Genomic DNA, 27950 nt, shown 5'->3' on the forward strand with positions numbered 1-27950 from the left:
AATGCATTTGGGTAGACAGAAGTATATAGTCCATTCCTAGGAAACTAGGGTGTGTTCCTGTTGTGCTCTTGGGGGAAAATTGTGAAATATTACTTCTGTTGAAGTGACAGTCTCATATTAAAGTCAGTAGTGAGGACTGAAGCTTCTTAGTTACTGACCCAGGATAGTAAGGGATGTCATTTAATTGTTGGCAGTCTGGTGAGGTATTGGCAGGACGTCACAGTTTCACACTCTATCACAGTACTAGAATGCATGGGCCACTACTGATTTGCTGTTGCCCATTGCTTTACACAGTGCACTATTCAGTACTCTAAACTCACACTTATTGTACAAACTATGGCATGCAAAGAGGTAACAGCTTTATGTGTATCCAAACATAACCATACTCCATGGTAGTCTAACTATCTGTGACATTCTAGATATAGGTTTCTGTAATTTAACTCATTGTGGTGTAAGAAGTGTATTATATGCATTTTCCTCTGCAAGACTGTTTTGTTCTTTGCATATCCATGTAGGTTTCATGCCTTGGGCTGACTTTTGTGGGCTATGTCTTCTTTATGCCCTCCTCTCCTTGACAGCAAGTTAATCAGTGCAACTCAGGTGACTAACTCTTCAATGTTGAGGCCACCAGCTAGTTTTAAGAAGTGAATGAAGCTGGGAGCTATCACTGATGTTCATACAGGATGGCTTGAAATAGTGCTAGAAGGCCCAACTTCTACGTGCTGGCATTATTCAGAAGGTGATTGTGAGCTACTAGACATGGCCTTTGTTTAGGTGTGTCCACAGCCTCTTAAAGTGATCATGTGCCCTCAAGACCTGGTCTATTCACCTAATCTAGTTGCCATTGATTGTTCCTGTCTTGATTAAGGTCCAAAGTCACAAGGACCACATGCCTCACTCCTTCATTATTGCCATTATCCCTTTATCAGACGGGTGAGAAAGCATACCCACAGAATTTCTTTCCCCCACCAGATCCTATGTGTTCCTTGACTCCACACGTGAACCCAGGTCTGAGTCATTATCACAGTTTCATCCTTCTGCATCAGTGTAGCTGGACTGCTGTACAGGAATTGCAGACTTTGGCCCCTAGTATTGGATCAGGAAATATTTGTGATTATTGGCACTGTGTGCTAGTAGTCCCTAGCAAACTATGTGTTTTGCAGATGATAAAATTCTGAAAGATTTCATGTTAATGAGGCCTATCATAGATGCATGTCACTGAAAAACTAGATATGGTGACCATATTTTATAGAAATATGACGTATTGCGAGACATGCACATATATAGGATCATTACTTGTGCAGAGGGATATAGTCCAATTGCTGGATAGCAAGGTATGTCTACCTTTTTTATATTACATACACTAGGCTGGATTGCATTTTGGGTCTTTATTGTATATGCACATGGTTATAGTACTCCTGCATGTGTTAATGTTGAGGAACACCTTTACAAGGAAGAAACAACCTGTATTTTTGTGATGCTGCTTATATTTGTGAGACTTTGTATTGAAGCTATTTAATGTAGATGGCAAATTTTCCATTGGGAGACTTGGCGTTGGGCACCTCTTATGGGTACTGATGAATATTTTTCCAGACAAGTGTGCTGTCCATAGCTTGATGACCTCATTGCTTATGTAGAATCCTTTACTGATAAATTCAATGTACATGTAAATAGCCCCATGGAGACATCTGTTATCTTCAGAATTAAATACAATGCTAAATTAAAAAAATATGGTAGAATCCTAATATAAACAAGATCTATAATCAAAGGAAAAAAACTTATTGCACACAAAAATAAATTAAATTCTCAAAATGTCAATAACACACTAGAAAAACATAACAAGGAACTCCAGGCCCTGATCAAATCAACCAAAGCCAGATATGATGTAAAAATAGACATTTTCTTTACCTGTGTTAGAAACATCAGAAATAATGCCAAGCACTGTGTTGAGCTAATTGTAAATGGTATCACTTGCAAAAATCAGGAAGACATAGCTAATGTATTAGCAGGCAAACTTCTCCCCTCCCTCATATTCCCATATCACTTACCCACATCTATATCCTCTTCAAATATCCTAAGAACAAGTCCTTTAGGTGCTATCCAAGGACAAAGACACTACTTTACTGGGAATAGGTAACATACCTGGCTGCCTACTGCTTAGTCCGAAACATGAGTTACCAGACCTCTTGTAGATGCTATTCAATATCATCCAGCAAACATGAAACAAGAATTGTCAGACCTCTATAAGATGCTATTCAATATCAGCCTCCAAACAGGCTCCATAACAGAAGAAAGGAGGACAGCAACAGCCATCCTCTTTGCCAAAGATGGGTTATCAGTAGGCCAAAGAGAGTGCAGACCTCTACACCAGGCCATCCTTATCTCTAAGGCTATGGAAAGGATCATTATAGAATTAATAAATAAATAAAGACATAGGTAACCCACAGACTCTCTACCCTAGCCAGTTCAGATTTTTCAAAGACAGATCCTGCCTATTTAACCAGATTGACTTTGAGAAGATAACTGATGCAGAGTCTGTCCACCTAACCTGGTTGACTTCAAGAAGGTTACTAAACAATGGAATAAGGCAAATCAATATGGTGTTCATCATGTAACCATCACTCAGGTATAGAAGATAAACTCACCCATATAAATGCAAATCCCTATGTAACTTATGTAACTTACTGGATTGCAATTTTGCTCACAAACAGAACCCATGACATTAGGTTCAGCTGCTATAGCTCCTCCATAGAGCGGTTATTAGCTGTGTAACCCAAGGTTCAGCCCTTGGACTGCTCTACTTTGGTATTTTTTTGGCATTTACTATTTGGAGATCAAAGCAAATGCTAAGGATTTATGGATAACCAAGTTTGCAGATGAATGTAAACTTGGTGCCATCATAAACCCTTCAGAAGACATGAAGAGGGTATTTTCCAAACTAACAGCTGGTATGAAAACAATGGACTGAAATGAAATGCCAAGAAATCATATCCTTCAGTAGTATGTCTTCCATTGCAACTACTGCTTCAGCAACACACCCCTGAAAGTTGAAATCATAGTCAGGGATATGAGAGCCTGTGTGAACAATGAAGAGTCCTTTGATTTATTTATTTATTTTTTTATTTATCATTTGTTGACAGGGAAAGTCTAGGGAGAAATTCTCCAGGTCACCGCTTGATCACCGCTTATGCACTTTCTAAGGAATTCCTTTTTCATTGCACAGCTTATATCTAAAGGTATGGCATCCAGGTCCAGAGATGTAATCATTCCACTGCACTTGTATCTCATTAGACCAGTCACTGAATATGATGTATACATCTACCTTGTTGATATTACTATTCCCTTACATTTCACACATGAATATTGTAGATGAAAGGTCTGGAGTAGTAGAGAATGACTTTTCAGAATGCTAACCCTAGAGTGGCACTACCTCAGACTGTAATTCCATGCCCAGTATCAAGAAAGGGCTCCGAGCTCAAGGTAATAGGCAAATGAGGAATCTCAGAGCTATATTTCTGATTTCAAAATGTGATTTTGGTTCCCTACTCCACACCAGTTAGAAATTTTATGTAAGCTTGAACCATACCTCTCAAGCTCCAGATGAGAGAATCAGGGACAAAGGACCTTCAAATCAGGAACAATCAGGGACACTTAATTAACATAAGACATGCATATTTAAATAAGCACATTAATGGACACATCCACATCCACCCAATTATACAAAGGCAAGGCATTATTTTGGAGCATATTTTATTTATTTTTTTTTTGCAAATCACCAAATATAATAAATGAATATATAAAATGGAATATTGCAAATTATTTACAATACTTCAAGCAGCTGTACTCAGAGTACAACAATTAATTTAGAATATAAAAAATAAAAGCAGAAGACATGAAATATTCAAACATCCCAGCAGTTCTTTACAGAACTTCTAATCAGTCCAGCAGCATTGCTAAAGAAAAAGTGAGCAGTATCTTTACTGAAAACTATGAAAGTACAGGGAACAATGGCCAGGTTTGACTGCCTACAGCAATAAATAACCTACTGTTTCAGCAGTGCAACAAGGAGACAAGTCCAAAGCCATAAACAAATACAAAACGTCTCACTGTACCACTGATAAGACAGTCTAGTACAAAACTGAATACCATTAAATGTGTCTCTAGCAGACAAACACAACTTATTAACAAGGTACTATGGTAGCCCATCTTACGCTAATGTGCTGTGGCCAGATATTTGTATTTTGTACCATGGCATAAGTTTATCATGTCCACACTACTCAAAATGTTGTCTGTCAGAATTAACAAACATGCACTGCTTATAATTTTTACACAAAATACCATCATACGCACTCCTTTTCAATTAAAGCAAAATACAAAAAATTACAACCATCAAGTAGCGCAGAAAACTATCACTTTGGCCATGTGTCTGGTGAGAACAAAATTTATACATTTGTTAGTTCTTGAATTTGCCTGCACTGCCTGTGCCATGTGGCTAGCTTGCTAGCAACCACTTACCTTATACCACATAGCTGGAAATTAAAAATAAAATCGAATCCATGAGTCCATAAAGACTTTAAAACACCCTCAGACCTCCTGTGAAGAATTCTTCAGAACTCCTTCTCCACACCGCATGCTTCCGCAAATGAATGGTTTGTAAAGGTTCTCTCTCAGCTCAAATTAAATCTAAAAACAACAAAGCAAGGTTTCCTCCAACAACATAATCTCTCCTAGATTTTCACCAGGCATGCACAGGCAGCATCAACAGTCTTCTTCAAAGTTTCCTTCTTTCTTTCATAGTAGTCTTCCTTCTTCCTGTGCTGCTAGTTAAAAAAAAAAACAACCAAATTATCCAACTGCCCAGACCTAATTGAAGAATGAAAACATATCAGATACACTTCCACAAGTAAAGCAGAAGAAACCAGACAGCATACAAAATAGATGCAATAAAGTGATGCTCTGATTGGCTGAGACATTTATATCCAGAACAGAGGTCACTTTACTGCAAATCTCAGGTGAGCAAGCACCCAAATTGGGCAATCCAGTAATTAAGAAAAATGGGTGCTCCCAGGCAATTTAGGATGAGAGCTATGGTTTGAGCACCAGTGTAAAACTTCAAAGTATCAGCAGAGTCCTTTAATGTTTATTTGCTATACTGCCATATGAACTGCATCATCTAGAGACAGGTACTGGTACTGTAAATATCAAGTAATGTAACATCCAAACAGATGCAGTGCCTATTTCAACATACAGGAAGAACCTGTCTCAGTAAACAAAACAAAAGAGTAAAGAGATGCCACCAAACAGTTGTGAGTATAAGCAGCAGTGTTATATAAAAGCCATCCCTTGTTGAGTCTTCTCCTTTGCACACAAAGGACTGTTTCAAACATTTTGTTTAAAAAGTTTACAATGTGCTTTAGCAACACATTGCTGCAGCATGCTGCCCTTGCATTTCGGGGAGTAATACTGCTTCTATGACAAAGTTTTTCTATCATGTATGCAGTGTTGTGTCTGTCATACAGGTGGCACTATGGGGTTATCCCACTTTGCTTGGCATCATCATTTATGTAGTAGACTCAGTTGTTGTTGGACTGTGGAAACAATAGCTTATAAAATTCATTTAAATAGAATGTTATTGAATCTTTTTACCTGTTTTGGTATAAAATGTACTCTAGAAACTTGTATTGTTCACATAGTGTTAACAAGTCATGCCAGAAGTGGAGCGGTTGTTTACAATTGGAGTGGCATTTTCAGACAGCAGAGGTCCTCTCCATTGTTACACATCATTTGTTGTGGAAGTTGGCTCTTGATATATGGTGTAATATGTTGTTGCACCTTTATTAGAAAGTGAGATTTATTTTACATTTAAATTTCTCAAAAGAAACAACCTGTCTAGACAACAGACTCAAAGGCACAATGAACATTTGTACTATTCATAGGTGATTGACAGGTGATTACTTAGATCAGCTCTCTGCAGAGAGCAGAAGGAAAGAGGACATGCCCATAAAATATGCTATTACTATGAATGTTCATTATCTACCATAGTTACTTAACAAGTAACTGCAAAATAAATGTAAGGGTTCAGAGACATTTGCAATATACATTTTAAAAAAGTTCCTGCCACATGAAAGCAACAATTTCTGCTTTTAGGCAAATCATAGTCATATAATCATTTCAGTGTTATGGTACATGAGCGTTTATTTTATGATAATAGTTTGGGTGATGCACTCAGCTAAATGAGACCATAGACATTAGAAATTAGTTTAAAGAAGACACATCAGTGTCAGCTCTGGATTAACGTGCACTATTTTGGATTTTTGTTATATCCATAAGCAAACTGGCAGCAACTGCACAATTTCTGTCATACTTGAAGAGGTGTTGACCAAATTCCATGTAGATGATAAATTAAGCATCACATCAAAGAATCTTCAAGTACCTTGTTAAATAAGTGATATATCTGAGAGGGGTGTTATTGAGGTATAGATGCAATACATAAGTTTGAAAGTGCTCAGTGGCATCTTAGTAAAAGCATCAAGTCAGACAAGCATAGGCTCAGAACACTAAAGCTTTATTAAAGTTTTCTATAGACATCTACAAGAGTTGTTAATACTGGTGTATACAAAATCAGGCAGACAATTTTGTCATCCATCTTGGGATTACACCAACATAACTCACCAATGGCTCCTTATTGTAAATACTAGATTTGTAAGTGCAAACCCTGGGATTATGAAAATATAGAAGTTTAGTGAATGTAAAACATTGCTGTTCCCCTTTAAAGTTATTTTTGTAGGGGAAAGCTCTCTTGCACCATCCAATGGGGGAGGTGGCAAGACACCATACTGCCTAAATTTACAAATGCCAACTGTGAGATTGCCTTACCTCAGAGAAAAGGGAATATTCTGAGAAATGTCTGCCTTGGACTTAGTATTTTTAAGTCCACATATTCAGTCAATTAGTCTCGTTATTTCAGGACTTCCACTGATGAGTCACTTGATATCAGTTATCCTCATCACCTGGAAAGATAAAGCAGGACTTATTACTTGGGACTGATAAGTCTAGATGAACCAATAAAATAAATATTTTCATGTTAAGGCAACCTTTTTTGTAATAAACTAAAAGTATAAGGCAGACCCCAAATTTACCTGATCTGAAACAATGGTGCCCTACCATCATCTGTGAACACAATGTAAATTTAAGTATAACTTTTTCTAAGATATCTGAAACTGATAAACACAGTACATTTAATACTGAGTAGTTCTTTAAAACCTTCCAAATGGTAATCCTTATTCAGTATTTTTCTTTATTAATATTGTTGTCATAGTAGGCAGGATTTCAAAAGTGTTAGAGAGCATGGAGAGCTTCATCCATCCTACAACACTGTCCTGATCTTAGATTTCTGGTCACCCCCAAGTATGACATTGTGTTCGGGGCAGATAATGGGACTCCAAAACATAGTATATTAATAAACACACTACCTTTATATGGCATAGTCTAAAGTCAGCCCAAACGTGCTGCATACTCTGCTGATACACAAATGTGTCTAATCTCACAAAGCCACCTGTATTTCAGAACTGATATTGCATGAATTTAGCTTAACTATAGTAGTAATCCTGGCCTAAAGAAGGTGCTAACAATCTCTGATTCAAGCTGACACCAAGCATTGCCTATTTTTTCGCCATAGCACTACAGGGAAATCTCTGTCTTTCTCTGTCTTTCATGCAGTTTTACAGTTCTAAATGTGTAAGCGGCATGCTTTGATACTGCACTGCATAGCCACAGACAAAAAGCTGTGTTAATCAAAGGTCTGGAGCCATCTTCTGGATACAAAAGAGTGACATACACAAGACTAATCCCCCCTGACATGGTCATGGACCTTGGCTGCCCCCTCCATCAGTCTGAGACCAACACAACCTAAATGCTTGAAATGGTACTGCAGACATTTGAGATAATTAACATGTAATGCTCACACTACCAGTGCTAATTTAGAGATGGTGCTGTAACCTCTGCTGCAGCAGCCCTTTGGACTTTAATGGATTACTCCAATTCTTTGAAATTTTACATTAACATTCAATGCCAATGTAAAATTTTAAATTATCACAGTGTAAAGCACACAATTCCACTTTTTGAATCAGAAGTAGAGCTCTGCGAGTGCTCATTTGCGGATGTGTCCTGAAGGTTCCTGCAGTCTTGCTTTGGGATCAGGAATAGGGTAACTACTTGGGGTAGCATGTGTAATGCTTTGGAAGTTAGAAACATGTCATTATCACTTTGTTATCTGAAAACAATAACACTAGAAGGATACTGTTTAACAGAGTCTAGTGCTTTAACTTTGCATTTCTACTTTAGAATTTAATTCATAATGGAAGGAATAGTTCATCCTTTGAAGTGGTGCACAACGGGTATTTAAATAAGCACTCACATTAGCACTTTATCATACAATGGAGACCAAATGAAGATGGTACTTTTCTTTGAATATTCACAATGCACTTCGGGGGATAATTATTGTATTAGTATATGCTGTATGCTAAAGTAGAAATGTAAAGTACAGGCATTAGGCACTGGTAAAAAACTTTCTGATGTTATGTTTTCAAATAACAACATAGTAATGGATACTTCCACCATAATATTAATAATGAAAAGTATATTAAAGTAGGATTGTATGGGTGCCTTTAGAGTATGTTGCATATATTAGGTGTTTTGAGTGCAAAAAGGGAATATTTATAAAGCAAAATGTATGCTGAGATACTTTACAGAATATCAACGCTGTTTTATGCATGTAAATATTCAGACTTCCATTGTGTATTTTTTTTTTTCTTTTCAAATAATAGCTTCCTAGAAATGTGTCTTACTACTTAGTCAAGTAAGTGCAAAAGGCAGGAAAATTAACTTAACTGAATATCTGCAAAACACTGTTCTACTCGTTGAAGACTTTGATCTAGTATAAAGTGCATGTTGAAATAAATATATTAAGTGAAGAGGCACATGCTTAGACTCACACACACACACACACACACACACACACACACACACACACACACACACACACACACACACACACACACACACACACATTTTTTGCTATTCTTTTTCTGAGAGTTTGTCTGTGTTGCTATGTGGCCCCTTTAGAACTCTGAATAACTACTTAGGAGGTTTAATGGATTTTGTACTAGTTCTAGACAGTAAGTACAAGGCTGAATTCTTTGAGGTCAGGAAAGGTTGGTTACACTAGTCATAATACTTCTATTTCTATCTCTTTGGTAAACCAAAGAGCATACACATATGAGTAGGATGCTGATACACAAGTCCTGTTGGCCACTTCTCTGAACCCTAGGCTTCTAACTCTAGATTCAAGTACTCAGATACTGATAGTAAGTAAAGGTATTTGTGGATCTTTTAACCAGGTCAAGAGAAAAAGAATGCAATAAATAAAGAAAAAAAGGGAAAGGAACTGGCTTATATGGAATAAATGCAATGTTGAGTCTTCTGAGGTTGTATGTGTGTGTGTGTGTGTGTGTGTGTGTGTGTGTGTGTGTGTGTGTGTGTGTGTGTGAGACCATCCATTTTGAACTATCCATTTCTAACCTATCAGATCCTATAACTCAGATAATGATAGCAAGCTAAGGCATTTGTGTATCTTTTCATAGTCAAATTTAAGCCTAGCTAATTCCCCTGAAAGGTGACAATCAAACCCTGTACATTGTGTCTATGAGATAAACATATTAACCTTTATACCAGACTTCCAACTCTAAGTAGTCAGCTAGCTATCTCTGTGGGCAATTTTAAACCTAATCAATTTCCCTTTGAAAAGGGAGAATCAAACCCTGTATATTGTGTCAGTGAGGTGAACACCTTAACCATTATTGGAACCCCAAATTATTTTCAATGAGAAGCCTACAGGGAGAGAAGGAAATGGAAGGGAATAAATCCAACAGAGTGGACCAGTATGCAGAAATACAGAAAGATTTATAGGGATTGACTGGACTGTTGTGGAATGCAAGAAGAGCACTAGACCATGACTTTGTAAAAAAGGCAGTCGTTCTGACAGCTTGATTTTAAAAGTGCATGCAGTCACTCAAAATGTGCAATTAAAATCATATCTTAAAATGATATTACAATGAACACCCCTGAGCTGTTCATTGGTTCATACTAGGCTATCTGCCCTAGGGCATTTATAAGCCTAGCCAGAGTGTGTTTGTCTTTCGCCACCCATTTTAAATTAATTTTGCTATGCCCTTTTTCGAGGTTAGTATACTGTGCCTCTGTCTAACAGTGACACAGAAGTGATACCCGGGGTAAACCTACGATCTCCTATCCACTCATCAAGATTCCTCTTGAAAAGAGTCAATGTGGGACTCTGCCTAACCTGGACTGGGATTTTATTCCAGAGTGAAGGGAGCCTCTGGGTTATGAATCTGTCCCTCCAGCATGTCCTGTTTATTTCAGTGCTGAGGTTTAAGTCTCTCGAGTGCGTAGCTCGATGGGATTTGGATTTTCTGAGGTGCAGCATGTGCATTAATTCCGGGTTGGACATGGCTTTATACGTCAGGCACAGATCGCCTCTGAGCAGGTGGTATGCCACTGAGTAGAGCTGGAGTTTCTTTAACCGGGCAGCGTATGGCATCTGTTTGAGCCCTTTGATCCTCTTGGTGAGGAACTTTTGGGGTCTTTCCAGTTGCTGCAGGTGTCTGGTAAGGTACATCCCAAAAGGGGCATTGTACTCAACTATGGGCCTGATGAGGGATGAGTAAAGAGGCACGGTGACCTCCCCTGATCTAGATGTGAATCCCTTCATGATTAGGTTGGCTATATAAAATGTTTTTCTAACCACTTTGGCCACGTGGTTGTCAAATGAGAAATTGCTATCAACTTGGGTCCCCAGGTCCCTAATTACTTCTTCTGTACTTAATGGATTTCCACCTATGTGGTAATTTGTGGGCACTTTGTTTTTGCCAAAGGGGATGACTATACACTTTTTGGCGTTTAGCTTGAGGCCATGGCTCTGGGACCAGTTGTCTGTTTCTATGAGGCCCTTTTGGAGGATGCTTGTGTCGGCTGGAGAGTCGATTATGGTGCCCAGTTTGCAGTCATCTGTGAACTTGGTCAGCCACAGTCCTTCCGTGTTGGCCTGTACCTCTGAGAAATATATACCGAACAAGAGAGGTCCCAGGACTGAGCCTTGTGGGATGCCACTTGTAACTGGTTTGGAGTCTGACATGGCTCCAGCAATTCTAACCATGTGGGTTCTGTCCTTGAGCCAGTTTGCAACCCATCTAGTGACATAGGGGTTTATATTTAAGCTGGTGAGCTTATCTATAATGCCCAAGTGGGGTATTGTATCGAAGGCTTTTGCGAGGTCCAGGTAGGCTGTGTGGACCACCTTCCCCTCGTCAATGGCCTTGGTGACTGTTTCAAAGAAATCAACCAGGTTTAAGAGGCAGGATCTGCCCTTAACAAAGCCAAACTGGGTAGGATCCAGTGTCTGTAGGTCCCCAATATCTTTATTGATGAGGTCCATGATGACCCTTTCCATAGCTTTGCAGACCAAGCTAGTCAGGCTTATGAGGCGATAGTTTCCAGGATCCGTTGAGGCACCACCTTTGTGGAGAGAGACCACTGTTGCTGTACGCCACTCTTTGGGTACATATCCTGTAGTAAGGCTGAGATTATTTTATTTTATTTTTTTTTGTACTTGTACTTGTTTTTGTTATATAATTGCATAATACTGTTTATACTATGTTGGAGCCTTTCTCCCCGGGCCTCTACTGAAAATGGAAATATATCCAGTTAGACTAGTAAAATAAAATAAATAAATAAATAAAGATTGAACAGTAGTTTTATGTTTGGGTTTAGCTCTTCTTGGAGTTCATGTAGGACGCAGCCCGGGACAACACCGTCTGGTCCCATTGATGCTGTGTTTTTTGCTTTGGAGAGGGCAGCTGTTACCTGAGCATCTGAGATGCCAGGGGGGCAGCACTGTGCTGGGATAGATATTTGCCCTTTTGGTGGAGAGAGGGGGGGGGTTTGTGCTGAACCTGTCAGCTAGGATGTTGGCAATGTCTGTGGGTTCAGTGTATTTTTTGTCATTTTGGACTAATTCTGAGCATATCTGGGAATTCCCACCCATGTTCCTAACATAACTAAAGAAAGCCTTGTGATTATCCTTAGTGTCCTGTGCAATTTTTCTCTCGAAGTTGGCCTTAGACGATTTTATGAGTGCCCGTAGTTTTTTGCTAATACTGATCAGAGATGCCTTCCCTTTTTGGGATTTTGCTATATCATGTAGTAGCTTCCTCCTTCTATTGTATAGTTTGTTTATGGCTGGGGTCCACCAGACAGGATGTCTGCCTTTGGAGGATTGGGTCTTGGTTTTATTTGGGATTGCATGATCCATGCATTCCTGAAGGTGTTCATAGAATGCATTTGTAAAGGATTCTGCAGTCTGGGCCGTATTTTCCACAGGCCCGGGGGCTTTGAAGGATTCCACCTCGGTTTTGAGGAGTGTGAAATTTGCTCTAGAGAAGTTTTTCACTGTGGTTTTCAGGGCAGGGGGTGGAGTCGGGATGTGAATATCTAGTGAGATTAGTTTATGGTCCGATCTTACCAGTGAGGGATACACTTCTGGTCTGGAACATAGAGTCCCCATGTTGGTGATGATCAGGTCCAGTATGTTTTCGCCTCTTGTGGGAGTGGTAACAAGTTGTTCCGTAGCATTTGAGTTTATAAATTCTAGGAGCCTTTGGGCTAGGGTGTTGGAGCTAGAGTAATGCTCCCAGTCTATGTTTGGGTAGTTGAAGTCGCCCAATATAATGGTGTTTGGAGAGACCTTCATATTTTCCAGTGTTCTCAGGAAGGCCGAGTGGGGTTCCTGGGTTTGGGAGGGTGGTCTGTAGCAGGCTATAAACTGGAAGGCAGTTTTACCCACTGTTAGTTGCACATGGATAGTCTCTGATGCTTCGTGCTGTGCCACCAACCTGGAGGTGTGGGTATCTTTGACAAATATTGATACTCCCCCTCCTTTTGTGGTTCGGTCCAAGTTTTGGGGCCGAAAAGCATGGTATGAGGTATAACCTAGTAGTGCTGGGGTGCTCTCGGGAGTCTTGAACCAGGTTTCTGTTACTGCACAGATATCGATGTTCTCCATGCTAAGGAGAGTTTTGAGTGCGTGCATCTTGAGGTTTAGACCTCTGGCGTTGAATAGCATTACTCTTAGTTTCTTATCCCTTGTGATACCTATGGATGTGGGTTTGTCTTTTGAGCCTTGCCTAAAAAAAGCACTATGGGGGTAGCAAGAGCCTTTGCCAATATCCGAAAGCCCAGGGGTGACAGGTGCAAGCCGTCCCTTGCGAAGCATCGTGGCTTGTCGAGGATGTCATCCCAGGCTGACAGGCATTGGATCTCCTTTGAATGACACCAGTACTTGTTGAAATTGATCATCTTGTCTTCATATTGTGGCATCATTCTTGGTGAGGGTAAGATGCTACTCAAGGTCAAGGTCATACCAGCCTGGGCTACATGCTCAGAGAGCTCGTCTATGTCTCTTTTCATGTAGTCCAGGGAGGTATGTCTCAGGTCATTCACACCAGCATGGACAATGACTGAGTCATATTTGTACTTGCCTTGGAGTGACCTGAGTGATTGTGTTATGTGGCAGATCCTAGCGCCCGACAGGCAGCTCACCGTGACCTTCTCCTTGTTCAGCCTGGTGAGCGGGACGTCAATGTGCCTGACGATAGAGTCACCTATTACAAGTGTATCAGGTGTGTTGTTTAGCTTTAAGGGCTGTGATTGTTCAGCACACTGGCTTTATGAGCTATGTGTTGCACGTGTTTTGTTTTGGGGTAGCGGTTGCTTGGGTGTCTGCTTTGGAGGTCTCTGCTGCTTAGGCAGATTTTTATTTAGAGCCTCCGAATATGTTTTTGTGTGTTTATGTGTTTGGTTTTCTGTCAGCTGTGAGCCATCAATTTACATTAATTAGCATCAGAGGAACTAAATCCTGTTATTACAGGAGTACTAACTTAGTCGAAAAACAAATGAACTTTTCAGCATTCTGTTTCATAGAAAACTTACCAGCCATATTTTTCCATGAGACACTAAGATAAGGTTGACATATGGCTTGAATGTGAAAATCATTGACAGAATATTTGTGTAATCAGGACTTGATTATATTTTAGAGTTTTAACTTAACTTATGTGATAATGTTTTACTAACAAATGAAGTTTGGCAACAAACTGAGTTGTCCCGGGACATCTTCATAGGGATATTAGGTGATGGCTGTACTTTGGAATAGGTGGGTATAAGGTGGAGTTATTTCTTTACATATTAGAGGGTTTATTCTGTCCTTCTCTTTGTAGATGGTGTGGCGATACACAGTGAAGTCACAGATGATGAAGTAGTGTAGATCATTGCAAGATCTTTTCTTCTGTAGGGCCATTGCGGTGGCTCTAATCAGGGGATGACTTATGGCTATAGAAAGGGGATGGTGCAGGATGGAGAGTCATAGCTGTGGGTAGTTTTGTCATCTGTTGTCTATTCTACAGCCTCAGCAGTTCTCTGTTAGGCATAAGGCAAGCCAGTCCAGCAGGGAGGCATTTGATTATGGCTGGTTTGTCATAGATGTGTGGTGGTGTTGCAGTCATTCCTGAGTTGGCAGGATAGTTTGTCTTTGCAGATGTCTTGAAAAGTGCGTTATGTCTGATTTACATGTCTCTTCTTTCTTACAGATGGGGTTTTTTGGAATGCTGCTGCTATAATTTGGAATACGTGGGTATAAGTTAGAGCCTTCTCTTTACATATTAGAGGATTTTTGTTTGTCCTTTTCTTTGTAGATGGTGGTGTGCTGAGTACCAGTGGGGGTGATACACAAGGACTTCACAGATGATGGAAGCAGTGGTGAGCAAAGAGGTTACACATGGGGAGCACAAGGTGGCAACAGTTACTGACTGAAATTGCTGAAGGACAGAAGGCATCATGCAGTGGCTTGGAAAGGGGATCTGAAAGGTATCGTTTTGATAGGATGGATGTTTTGCCACTGGAATGGGGCACGAGGTGGGTCTGAGTAATCACCTTATAAAGGTATATTAGAACTCTGTGTTCAATTAGTGAGAGCTGATTATTGCATTGGTATAGGGGGCAAGTAAGGAAGAGGTAGGTGGGGGGGCCAAAGGAGAAACAGTTGGGGATGGGTTGTGTGGAGTGTGGGGATGAGTAGAGTTACGACATTCATAGGAGCACAGGACTTATAGGTTAAAGCCCTATGGCTCTTGTCAATTTTGTGAGTAGAGTTTTAGGAAGAATGGTAGGTAGGCGGTTGGTGGGGTAGTTTTAAAACTAGGTGCATTATTCCAGGGGAGTTAGAAGGTTTAAAGGAAGCTTGGGTGCAGGATAAGGCTGTGGTAGGACAGGTCTTAAATGCCTACTAGTGGTATAGGTAATATAAATAAAGAGCTCTCCAGGGGAAAGGCCAGGGCCAAACAGAGGTTAAGAATGGTTTGGTAATGAGTGAATTGGGGGTGTTTATGGCTGGGTATGTGGAGTATTTCATTGTTGAGCATAGACAGCTTTTTGGGAACTAGGTCAAGGGGTGCTATTTTTGCTAGCTAACGTAGGGCATTAAAGTTGGAATTAGACTATTCCCGACAGTAATGGAGTTGTTGCACATATAGAACTGGGTAGTGGGTGGGTTAAGGTGATATGCTACGGTTAACAGGGTTTTGGGTGAGAGACTTGCTACTAGTTGTTTGACTGGTTGCCATCTTGAGTTTAAGGGGTTATAGTTTGTGGTTTTGTTGTGGATATAGGCTGTCAATACATCCAGGTTGAGCCATGATTTCAGCTTTGAAGGCAGAGTGCTAAAAGGGTATGTGTTCTCTTGGTGTGGATGTTTTGGTGTTACAACATGATCACGGTAATCCTACTTTATTTAGTTTTATTGGGGTGTGTTTCATTGATGGTATGGATTGGAGTTTATGATGGGATTCTAAGGTGCTTTACAGATGATGGGTACACCAAATGATGTTTGGCTTGACCCTTCCCTTTATGGGAGGTGGATTGAACAATTTTGGGTAGAAGGGAGGGGGAACAGCCTGGTCAGGGTTGTTGCCGGAGAAGAGGGATAGGCTTGCCCTCTTCTGTTCCCCCTCTGATGTCTGGATGTTCATTTCAAGGATCTGGGGAAAGGAAATGAGTAGTTGGAGGAAGCTTGCTGAATAGATAAGCAAGCTGAGGTAATGATGGTGCCTATTTGGTGGAAGGTAATTCAGTGGATGGTGCATGAAGTGAGTTGGGATGCTGCTTCATAAGTAAAGTAACGGAGCAGAGGTATGGACCCTGCTTGTTGGGCAGGGTGAGTAGGTACGCTGCCCTGATTAACATTGAAGTGAGATGGGATGCTGCTTCATAAGTAAAGTAAGTGAGTAGAGGTATGGACGCTGCTTACTGGGGCAGGGTGAGTAGGTACGCTGCTCTGATTAACATTACAAGGATGCTATGCTGTATTTAGAATCTATTATATCATGAATAGTAATTAATAAAGTTGGTGATCAAAGCTATGTTATGGAAATTTAATAATGATCATCAAATGTCATTTGGTGTGATGTGTATTATTGAAGGGGTCCGGGACTAATGAAGTTTGGCAACAAACTAAGTTGTCCCGGGACATCTTCATAGGAGGATTAGGTTAATATTAGGGAGAGTTAAGTGGGTTGGGGAGGTGAAAGGGTTAAGTCGAGGTAGGGATAGTTGGGAGGAAATGAGATAATGATGGGGAGGGGCTTAACAGGATTAGTCTGGTGTAGTTGCGTTAAGCAATCACATTTTGGCGTGAACTTCCCACCCACCCGCCCTCTTTTCCTTTGTGGGGAGTAGGTTTATTTATAAGTGGGGGTAGGCAGAGAAGAGGGATAGGCTTGCTCTCTTCTGTTCCCCCTCTGATGTCTGGATGTTCATTTCAAGGATCTGGGGAAAGGAAATGAGTAGTTGGAGGAAGCTTGTTGAATAGATAAGCAAGCTGAGGTAATGATGGTGCTTATTTGGTGGAAGGTAATTCAATGGATGGTGCATGAAGTGAGTTGGGATGCTGCTTCATAAGTAAAGTAACGGAGCTGAGGTATAGACCCTGCTTGTTGGGCAGGGTGAGTAGGTACGCTGCCCTGATTAACATTACAAGGATGTTATGCTGTATTTAGAATCAATTATATCATGAATAGTAATTAATAAAGTTGGTGATCAAAGCTATGTTATGGAAATTTAATAAAGGTCGTCAAATGTCATTTGGTGTGATGTGTATTATTGAAGGGGGTCTGGACAAATACCCAAGGCATAGTTTTGCATTTACAACTTATCTGATCACAATATGGATCACCCCGTGAAGATGCCCATTTTGGACAGTCATACACAGGTTACTGTTAAGGAGGGACCGTACAGTAAATATGAATGTAGAGAAAATTATTATCTGATCATATATTAAAGAAATTGCAACCAGCCAGCTGTTGTTTTCTTTCTTAACTATAGTTAGGAATTTATGAGATTCATGCTGAAAGTGCAGGCCTCTGTTTGGAGTGGTGGGCACACAGTTTGCAAGCAGCTATGTTTATTGAATATATGAATGTGCCACACGAGGCAGTAAAAGCCATCATGGCAACTGCTTATTTAAAGAGTGATCGATGCAAAGGTAATGTGAATTACAGCATTATTTTTTTCTCCTGCAGCTGTCAGATTATGTGCAGAATTAAACCAAATGCCCATCTAGTCACTCAGCATACATGAGTGGCTATATTAACAAGAACCTTTTACTAGCGGAGTATGCAGTCTGGTTACTAGGGAGTAGAACACATCATGCTCAAGAAATATGCATAATAAATTATGACTTATGATCAACTCAAGAGGAAATGTAGCCCCAGAGCAACATATCAAAGTACCATATCAGTATTATTGCTGTATGCATTAAGCATAGTCTCATTTTGAAAAAAAAAAATCTGGAATATGAAGGTTAAAAATACATTAAAGTAAAAGCTGATGTTAGCTGAAAAAAAGCTATACGAGAAGCTTTGCTTTCCATCTTCTAAAGGAGGAACCTAATTTTCAATTACTCAGGGTACAGCGTGAGTTGTCTAATGCCTTGAAACGGCTAATCCTGATTCTAGACCATTTCTTACTGCACTCAGGTGCACTTACACAAAGAGAAGGCAGTGACAGAATGAAGATGAAAGGCTTGTCTGTGCTTTAATCAGATTGTCTCCTAGAATTGCAGTCTTTATTCATCTTCCTGTAGGAACAGCTTTTACCTCAACCCCTTGACTGGGCCAGTAATAAATCATGAACTGAAGTCAGCTCCTATTCCACATACTGCTCAGTGAATTGAAGAAACAACAAGAAAAAAGGTTCAATTCTTAGAAACAGCAATCCTATTTGAAGTCAGCTGCTTCGTGGGATTTAACTTTTAGTTCCACATCTAGAGCAGAGTGCCATACATAATGCTGACTTGCTAGCCTAAAATATGTAGATTTTACACACCATGATGTTTAAGAATTACATTTCAATAAGATGTTTAGCATCATGCTTTCAGTATGCAGCATGCAGATGTTTGACATGCTGAAAGGATTACATTATTGTAACCTGAAATTATTTTCTGTTTCTTTAATTAACTATTACTTTCAGTAGCACAAGAAAATGAGTTCAGTCGTAAGACTCATATCCCATTCCACAGATTTCATATTAATAAATCAACACTAAATGCATATTGATGCAATAGTAATAGAAAAGGTATACATGTGGTGCATACTTATGGATTAAGATATTTCTAGTCACACTAGTTATATCTTTCTAAACAATCACACAGCATAACGTTAAAATCCACACAAGTGAGCTTTTTGCTTGTACAAAATGTATATTAATGGAACTAGCCTTACAGGTGTACTATATATTCTTGTAGGTCATGAATAATACAGCTGTGAATGCATCTCAATTATTTACTTTCAAAGCAAAACACCGAATTAACTGTTTTCTTATTTAAAAGGAATGCACAACATGTATATAGCTTCTGTGTCATTTCTTACAATTCCTATGTCAAAAAGTTTATAACATTTTTGAGACAGGATTCATAAACATTGTGCCTCATGAGGCATTACTGATACACAATTGAACGGAATATTAAAGGTCTCTATGATTCATAATGAATGCTACATAATTATTTGAAATGCTTTACTCTGTCTTACCCTATTGTTTTCCTGCAGTGCTCCATGCAAAGAACATGCTTGAAAATGTCTCCTTTATAGAATCATACTCGGCTCAGAAACAGTACATCAGCTGCATCCAGGCTGGTCCCATCTTCATAATTTATGAAACCAGTACTGTCTACCTGCAGTTGTTATAGCAAATGTAACCATGCCATGCCTTACCCTCTGCGGATGTTCAACATATAAAGATGAATAGCATTATCAATGTCTTAGCCAAAGGTACAAAAAACACTCCTTTTTGCTCATTAGGAAAAACCCTACTGACAACACAGTTCTCTGGGATGCAGGCAAGCCTGCTGCCCCAAAAATGGCAGACGTATGAATGAGAAATGGAAGTTTATTTGCATTAAAATCACTCAGCTGTGTGGGATACAGGGATAAAGTTGTGATAATGCCATAGGTGACCTGAGTTCAACTAGCATTTGGGATGCCTGTTGGAGCTTTCCCTATGGATGACAGTGAGCAGTCACTGCTGTCTCAGTCGTTATGGGAGGAAGCGGATATGGTTGTCCACAAAGCTGACACCTTGTGGCAGCACTAGGTGTTAACCTAGAAGAGTTCTTAGCCAGCCAATCTTGTGTTACCATAGTGCATTCAGACTATGTGCGTGAGAGGAGTCAGGAATGCAGAGGTGCACTTCTTCTTAGGTTAAAGCAACCGAGAGCACAAAGAGGCTGCTGCAGGGGAAGAGTAATCCCAGGGGGTAGTAAGGAGCCCACCTCAAATACAAACAAGCTGGGGAGTGGAGGGCTGATTGGGATCCCAGACAGGTATAAATGGGATATAGCACTCTTGCCTAACCAGGAAATATTCTTCTGTTTCCCCAAAATGAATGAGTCAATTGGGCAGAAGTAGAGGAGTCACTGGGCAAGTTTTTTTGGGGAGGGGAGGCAAAAAAAAAAAAAAAAATCACCATGTTATCCACATCTCAAAAATGAAAAAGAAAAAAAAAAGAAAAAGTACTTTAGCAAGATATCAAAAATACAGCAGATAGGCAAAAGAAAGGCTGTGATCTTGCATGCAATAAAATATAACCATAAAAAACAAACATACAAGTAATCAAAATAATGTCAGCACTTATCAAAAATTCATTAAATTAGACTTAACCTGCAAGTGGGAAAAGCCACACTTAAGCTGGAAATCTCTTTCGCCATGATCTTTGAAGCATTTGCAGTCAGTAGAATCAATTAGATGGTTACAAAGATCTGCATGCTATAAAACTATCCCACTATAAGATGTTTCTGTGATTCAGCTGGAATGAGTTTGAGAACTACTTTAGCAGTTTTGGGGGAAACAAGCTCTTTCAATAATATAAACCCTTGAAGGAGGTCTAGTTATACTGCTAACACTTTGGTAGGAAGATTTCTAAGAAAGCCAGGTGTTCTCAACTTCATGACCAGTACAGGGAAAAAGGAAAAATGTTAGCACTCTGAATATGGAAACCAAACAAGAAATGTATTTTCAATTACTAGATGACAGTTTGCCTTTTTAATGCAGAGACAGCAACACTCCTTGTATTCTATTTTAGAGTTGTATACATTGGCCTGTAAATAGACAAAAAAATCCAATATGACACACACCAAATACTTTATTTAGTATTCTAGTACCTCATCAGAAGAGATTTCAAAGGACGTATGTGTACATACTAGCCATCATATATAAATATATATATATATATATATATATATATATATACACACACATACACACACACACACACACACACACACACACACACACACACACACACACACACACACATAGTGTGTGTTTATGCATGTGTGTGTGTTTTTATATATATATATATATATATATATATATATACACACACACACACACACACACATACATATTATCTGAATAATTAACAACTAAAGTCATATCACCAATGTTGAAAAATTGCATATTACCCCTCATTCCTTTACTGGAGCCAGTATAATGTTATAAAATGAATAGTGTGTACAGTTCCTTCTGGTATCTATTCCAAGGATTTGAACTGTTCAAAAAATGTTTTACATCACAGTCCACTAATATCTTTAAAGTAAGTTTCTTCAATAAGTTTATCTCAGAGTTATGTGCATTTTCAATCTGTCTACGATAAATATGTACATGTGCTTTTAAATGTTGTAGTACAATTCCCTATGCAATATAGACCATGATGGTAAGAACTGTCATACGCTACCTGTTTAGTTTTGCATGCATTTAAATACGGTCTTCCTATTTATGTGACTTGATGTGCCTGGTGTACATATCTACAAATATTTTATAGATGAGCAGTAAAATAATGTTAAAAGAACAGACTAGACATTCGAGGTAGAAGATAACTTGTTAAACAATTAGCAATGTTATAACATCATTAAATAAATCATAGGTTTTACAAGGAATTAATCATTGTTGGTGGCTAACATTTGAGATATTAGTTTTTTCTGATTTTAAAATTCCAGGGGTCCTAGAGTCTTTCCATGGACAGATGCATTTCTGGCTCCCATAAAAGAGATCCTTATAGATAATTTCTTTCTTGTAAATGGAGATTGTCTTATAAAGACATTTGCAGTTATTGTAGATTATTTTCAACCCATCTGTCTTGAAACTTTATATTTGTGAGTCTGAAGAAAAAAAAAACTTTGCAAATGGTGATTATTTTCTTGACAGTGTTGTATTTTATAATCTGTTTATATAACATCAAGATGCTTTAATGGTATTTATCCATGCTTGTTTGTTATTTGTTTTCTGTTTTCTGTGTAACTAATTATATGACTTAATTTAGATTACAGCTTTTTCATGTGTATACTGGCAGGGTAGTATAAAGTGAAGATATTGACTTACAAACTTATCCCTCTTAATTCTTGTACTTAAATGATGATTACTGAGTCTTCTGCTATCCCAACAGGCTCTCTAGGTGAGATTTAAAAAGAACTGAACATGACAATGTACTGAATGCAAAACACATTTACCCTAAATAATTTATGTAAAAAGAAAAATATTAATGGGAATTTTAATAAATTCTTGTAATGTGTTTCTGTAATCATACCTATTATTTTGCTATTTTAATAGAATATATCAAATCTTAACTGTACCAAATGCTATAACAAATAAGTTTTATTAGTTTCAGCAGAGCCTGATAAAATAATTAAGATATGTCCCAGCATACTTACCCTCTTTCAGTATCTGTTGTACTACCCAAAAACATTTTCTCGCAACAGCTGATATTTTGTTGTCAAAGAAAAGTACCTTTTCAGTAATACTAACTGCATTTATAATGTATCTGCTGTCATTAATACTGTTTTGTATGTGTTGTTAGCTAGTGTCATGTAGAAGGTCAACAGCTTCAGTTTATTTACATGTAAATTAAAGACTTTACTTTAGTGTTACCTGCATAATTCTTTTACATATTCCGAGAATGCAAGTGACTTAGCCCTTGATGTAACAATGCATTATATTTGTATAGGTATCTGAGTATTTAATTACATATAGATGTTTCACTTTATGCCAGCAAAAATATTATGAACAGAGTCCTAGTCCTGGTCCTGAACTCTTCAGCAAATCACTTGGGAAATCAATAGATTGATACTTTACCTAGTACTTGATTGTTTTACACATCATTGTCATGTTAAATGGCAACCTGCAGATTATATTTAATATTGTTTTCTAGTTGCACTAGACCTTCAGTGCCACCACTCTTGAGAAATGGTGTTGAATGGTTAAAATATACAACATAAGTTAATAAACTTTGGTCTATGGTTGCAGAAGCTTTTTATCAATGCAATACATTTAAAAAGCAGGATTTTCATTCACAATGGCATATTGCTGTTGATTCACAAAAAGTAAATTACCAGATTACTTTGTTAAGAAGATCATTTTGTAAGTTCTTTGGTGACATGCCAAACTAGGAACAGCTAAACTGCAGTCTGCTGCATTGTGGCCAACAACTAAATTCATTTTAATGTGTATAAACAAATTGAAAAGTTGCAAAGTGCTCTTCAGTTGTTTGTTTTCATGCCATGTCAAACAAGTATAGGAAAAACATGTATTAGTAAACTTAGTTGAAAATATACAAGTCTCCTCATAATTAGTCACCTCTATGGATGTTAATCTCATGGTAATTTCTTACCATCCTGGCAGCATGTGAACAGATTTATCTACAGACTTCTTTAAGTGGGCAAAGGTTTGCGATAGGTCTAATCTCTGATGGAGTAGATAGAAGAAAAATTTGGGGAAAAAGGATACATATTGCATGTTTGAATTGGTTAGGAAGGATTCTTGTAGATAAGCATAAGCTGAACATGCACTGTTGCGGACTGGAGGTTGCACAGGTAGCCATGCACAAGATGAAAGGATGAACTGAATGTGGACAGGGTTATTAATTTTGGAAAGTGTAACTTTGATTTGCATTTTGTTCTATATAATTCTCTTTATAATGTTCTACCCATTGAATTCTATGCATAAGCTTCTGTTTACAGAATGATTTTAGAATTGTGTCTGTCATTCAGAGTTTTGTGTTGCATATTTAGAATTCTGAAGTTAGGAATTCTATCCAAGAGGTATGTGTTTAAGATACCATATGTAAAATTCAATTTAATCTATGGAATTCTGTATTCAGAAATTAGTCTGAAAATTCTATATTCAGAACTCTATCCACACAATTCTGTATTTAGGTATCTATCACTTTAGTTCTACCTGCAGATTTCTTTATGCAGAATTCTAGGCCTAGAATTTTATAAGAAGATTTCTATTTGTTAAATATATCTATAGAATTCTGCACTATATTGCAGGAGTGTATTTATAAGGTTTACAGCAAGTCCTCATGTGCTATTAGGTCTCAGTATGCTCTTTGCCACTTGCTCCAAAAGGCAAATACACTAACTCCCAGTGGCAGAATCTTACTTAACTATTTAACCCCCCAAATATCTGACTCTATTAAACTGTAAAGCTATAAAAGATTCTTAACTGTAACCCTAAACCTCCCATCCAGTTTTTAAACTGATTCCTCATTTGTTAACCCTAAAACTCCAACCAACTCACTAAAACTAAATTCCTTGATCACTCCCTAACCCTAAATTCCCTTCAAGTGCTTGCAACTCAAGGTCTTGTAGCAGAACTATACGTATATTATACTCTTGCAAACTCTTGCCCAATGTAATTTCCATATTGTTTGTATTCCTGGGCTGAGACTGAAATGTGTCACTTGTGGTCAGTGCTTTATTCCTGTAACAAATTTTAAATAAAATGAGGGCAATACTTCAACCTCTGAAACTTTTCTGCATTTAGAATTTTTTTAGAATACCATTTTAGAATTCTGTCTATAGAATTCTATGTGTAGGAATTTGTGACTAGAATTATATATGTAATAGTCTGTCTTTATACTTCTTCATGCATAATTCTATCTGTGTAACTTATGGGTTAAATTTATATATATATATATATATATATATGTGTGTGTGTGTGTGTGTGTGTGTGTGTGTGTGTGTGTGTGTGTGTGTGTGTGTGTGTGTGTGTGTGTGTGTGTAAAGACATGTCTGTGTTGTAAATCTTTCTGCAGATTTCTGCATTTTAGAACTCTAGATGTAGAATTGTAGATTTATATTCCTTTCTGTAGAATTCCGTTATTTAGAAGTGTACCTGTAAAATGCTTTTTTTAAGAGTTTTAGCTCTACAATTTTGTGTTTAGAAAGCTAGCTAAAGAATGTGTGCTTGTAATTCTATCTGCTGAGCTCTGTACAGGATTCAAAACAATTCTGTCTTCTCATTCTAATTTGCCAACACGGGTTGAGTAATAAGCAGGGTGGAGAGAGAATCTCTGCTTCAGATACATAGTAAAGATGCACAGAGAATCACCATATTAGTAACTCATTACAATGTCTCTTAATCATCTATAGAATTCTAGATCTTTCATTTAATCTATGGAATTGCACATATTAGATTCAGTCTGCCAAAGTCACAATTTAAGTGCTAACTGTAAAACTCCACATTTCATATTCTGTGGTTTGCATTCTACAATGTTCCTTCCTGAATTTTCTATATAAATTATCACATTTAAAATACAGTTTGTAGAACTGTGTTATTAGAATGCTGTGTTAAAATTCTGTATTTAGAGTGCTATCTTAATAAGACTGGAATTCTGTATTTATCTTTTTATCTGTAGTTGTGTTTGAAAGTCAGTCTATTGAATTACTTGATCATATTTCTATGTTTAATTTTCTGCCAGTAAAATTCTGTCCATAAGAGTTTTATCTGTATAAGTCTATTTGCAGTTTCTATCTCTAGATTTCTGAGTTTATAATTTTTTTATGCAACATTCTTTTTCTTCTTTCTTTTTTTTTTTTTTTTACTTTTTTGTTATTCTACCTGAGGAATCTGGTGTATACAATTTAGTATGCACAATTATAGCTTCATAATTGCGTGTTTGTTATTCTCTCTGCAGACTTCTGTTTAAAGAATTTCATCTGCAAAATTATATGACCAGATTGGTATGTTAACTCTGCCTGTGTATTTCTTTACATATAGAGTTCCACCTTAATAATTCTATCTGTAATGTTCTATCTGTAAAATTATGAGTTCATAATTCTTAATGTAGATTTATTTTTATAACTATTGAATGTGGTGTTTAGAATTCTATATGCAGAATTCTATCTATGAAATTATTTGTTAAGAAATCTACAAATAGGTCTACGTTTACACTTATACTGTAAAATTTGTTATGTAGAATTATATATTTAGAATTTATTGTTTAGAATTATCTCTTTAGAATTCTTTCTGTATAATCCTTTGTTTAAAACTATATCAGTGGAGTTATATGTTTAGAATACTATCTGCTGAGTAATTTGTATGCAATTCTGGGTTTAGAATTTTACTTGCTGAGTTCTTTGTTCAGACATGTATCTGTTGACTGTTATGTGCAACACAATACATATAAAACTCTAAAACCAGACTTCTGTCTGGAGAATTCAGTCTGTATAACTCTGTGTTTTAAATTCTTTGAGTAGAAGTCTGTAACTTCTGTCTCTAGAACTGTCAGTAGAATGATTTATAACTTTTGGCATTGGAAAAGCTTTTGGTTTCATTGATTGGAATTATTTTTTGGAGTATTATATTTATTTGATTTCTCCTCACAATTCATAAATGTTTTAGTAGCCATTTATGGTAATAATAATTTCATATGTGAAACTAGGCCCATTTACCTCACATTTTATAAATGTAACAAAAGCAACTAAACAAGGCTGTCCTATTTCCCCTTTACTATTTAAATTAGCCATTAAGTTACTTGTAATTCTTATTGATTCAAACACAAAAACTAAAGGTATAGAGATTGATCAGAATTATAATTTCAAAATTATGTTATTTGCTGATGACATTCTTTTAACAATAAAAATCTCTCATGAAACATTAATAGAACTTGAAAAAATAATATGTAGCTCCCCAAAATATGTCTAACTTGCATTTTAATAATGCTAAATTGAAATATCTCATTATAAATAAAAAGTATTCCACAAATAAAGTTAATCACATTACTGGCAGCAAATCTAATCTAATATACTTAGGGATTTATATTTTTACTAGTAGAATTAGGACTATATATTTTAATTTTGAAAATATAATAATCTCTTTAAATAATCTATTTAATTCCTGGAATAATATTTATATCTCATTTGAAGACAGACTACAAATTATCAAAATTACATAATTTCCAAAGATATATATAACTCAATCTCTTATGTTGCCACCTAATATGAAACAAATAAAAGCAATAATAAATTACCATTAAAGTTCCTTTGGTACCCTAACAAATCTAGATTGAGTATACATCATCACTTTAGACTTTGGTGTAATAGGGGAATGCATTTTCCAAATAAAGAAATGTATTGTAAAGCAGCAGTTATAAAGATGATCTTCAATTGGTTAGATAATAACTGTAAATCTAACTGGAAAATGTTACATTCACACTTATTCAATGCTAAAATAGCAAAGATATTGGATTCAACAAATTTTAATTTTTATGCTCTTTTTTGGTCTCATATTTGTACATATTTCAGTCACATTCATACTCTCCATCTAATTCTAACTGTATAAACTCTATACTAAAATATTTAAGAAAATCATATTGTCAAATGTGAAATATAAATTATTGTTCATGTTCCTTATTCCTTTTCCTTTTGTAAAAAATATTCAAACAATATACCTATGCAAAATTTTAATTAATGGAAAAAATCATAGTTTCTTTTATGGTTTACAATGCACTGAAGGAAATATAGTCAAATCAATAGATACCATTTGTCGGGAATTTAGTTTTAATATTAAAGAACTAGTTTATTTACAATTAATTTTGACTTCAGCCCAAACCTGACTCTCCTCTTCAGTCATTTCAAAGTGTATAGCGATTCCAGAATGGATACATGTTTTATGTGAAATTGTCTACAATTATAGATTATTTAATAATTTAATTTCTAAATTACACTTAATAATAGCCAAATAAGATTCCAATTTAAATGACAAATTTGGAATTTTTTCTCAAAAGAGCATTTTGTAGATTTCTCTGACCCAAAAAAAAAAAAAAAAAAAAACAAAAACTTCTTTCCTCTGTTATAAACTCCTCTATGTCACTTTATTAAAGGATTTTTACCTGGAAATTTTTGTATAGACTATTTATAACTCCTGAAAGACTTGCTAAATGAAAAAAGGAAACTAACATTGAATGTTGGAAATGTAAAAAACATTTAAAGGCTA

Source organism: Protopterus annectens, chromosome 11.part0 (genome assembly GCF_019279795.1).
Source record: "Protopterus annectens isolate FY-2018-M chromosome 11.part0, PAN1.0, whole genome shotgun sequence".
Taxonomy (NCBI): Eukaryota; Metazoa; Chordata; order Ceratodontiformes; family Protopteridae; genus Protopterus; species Protopterus annectens.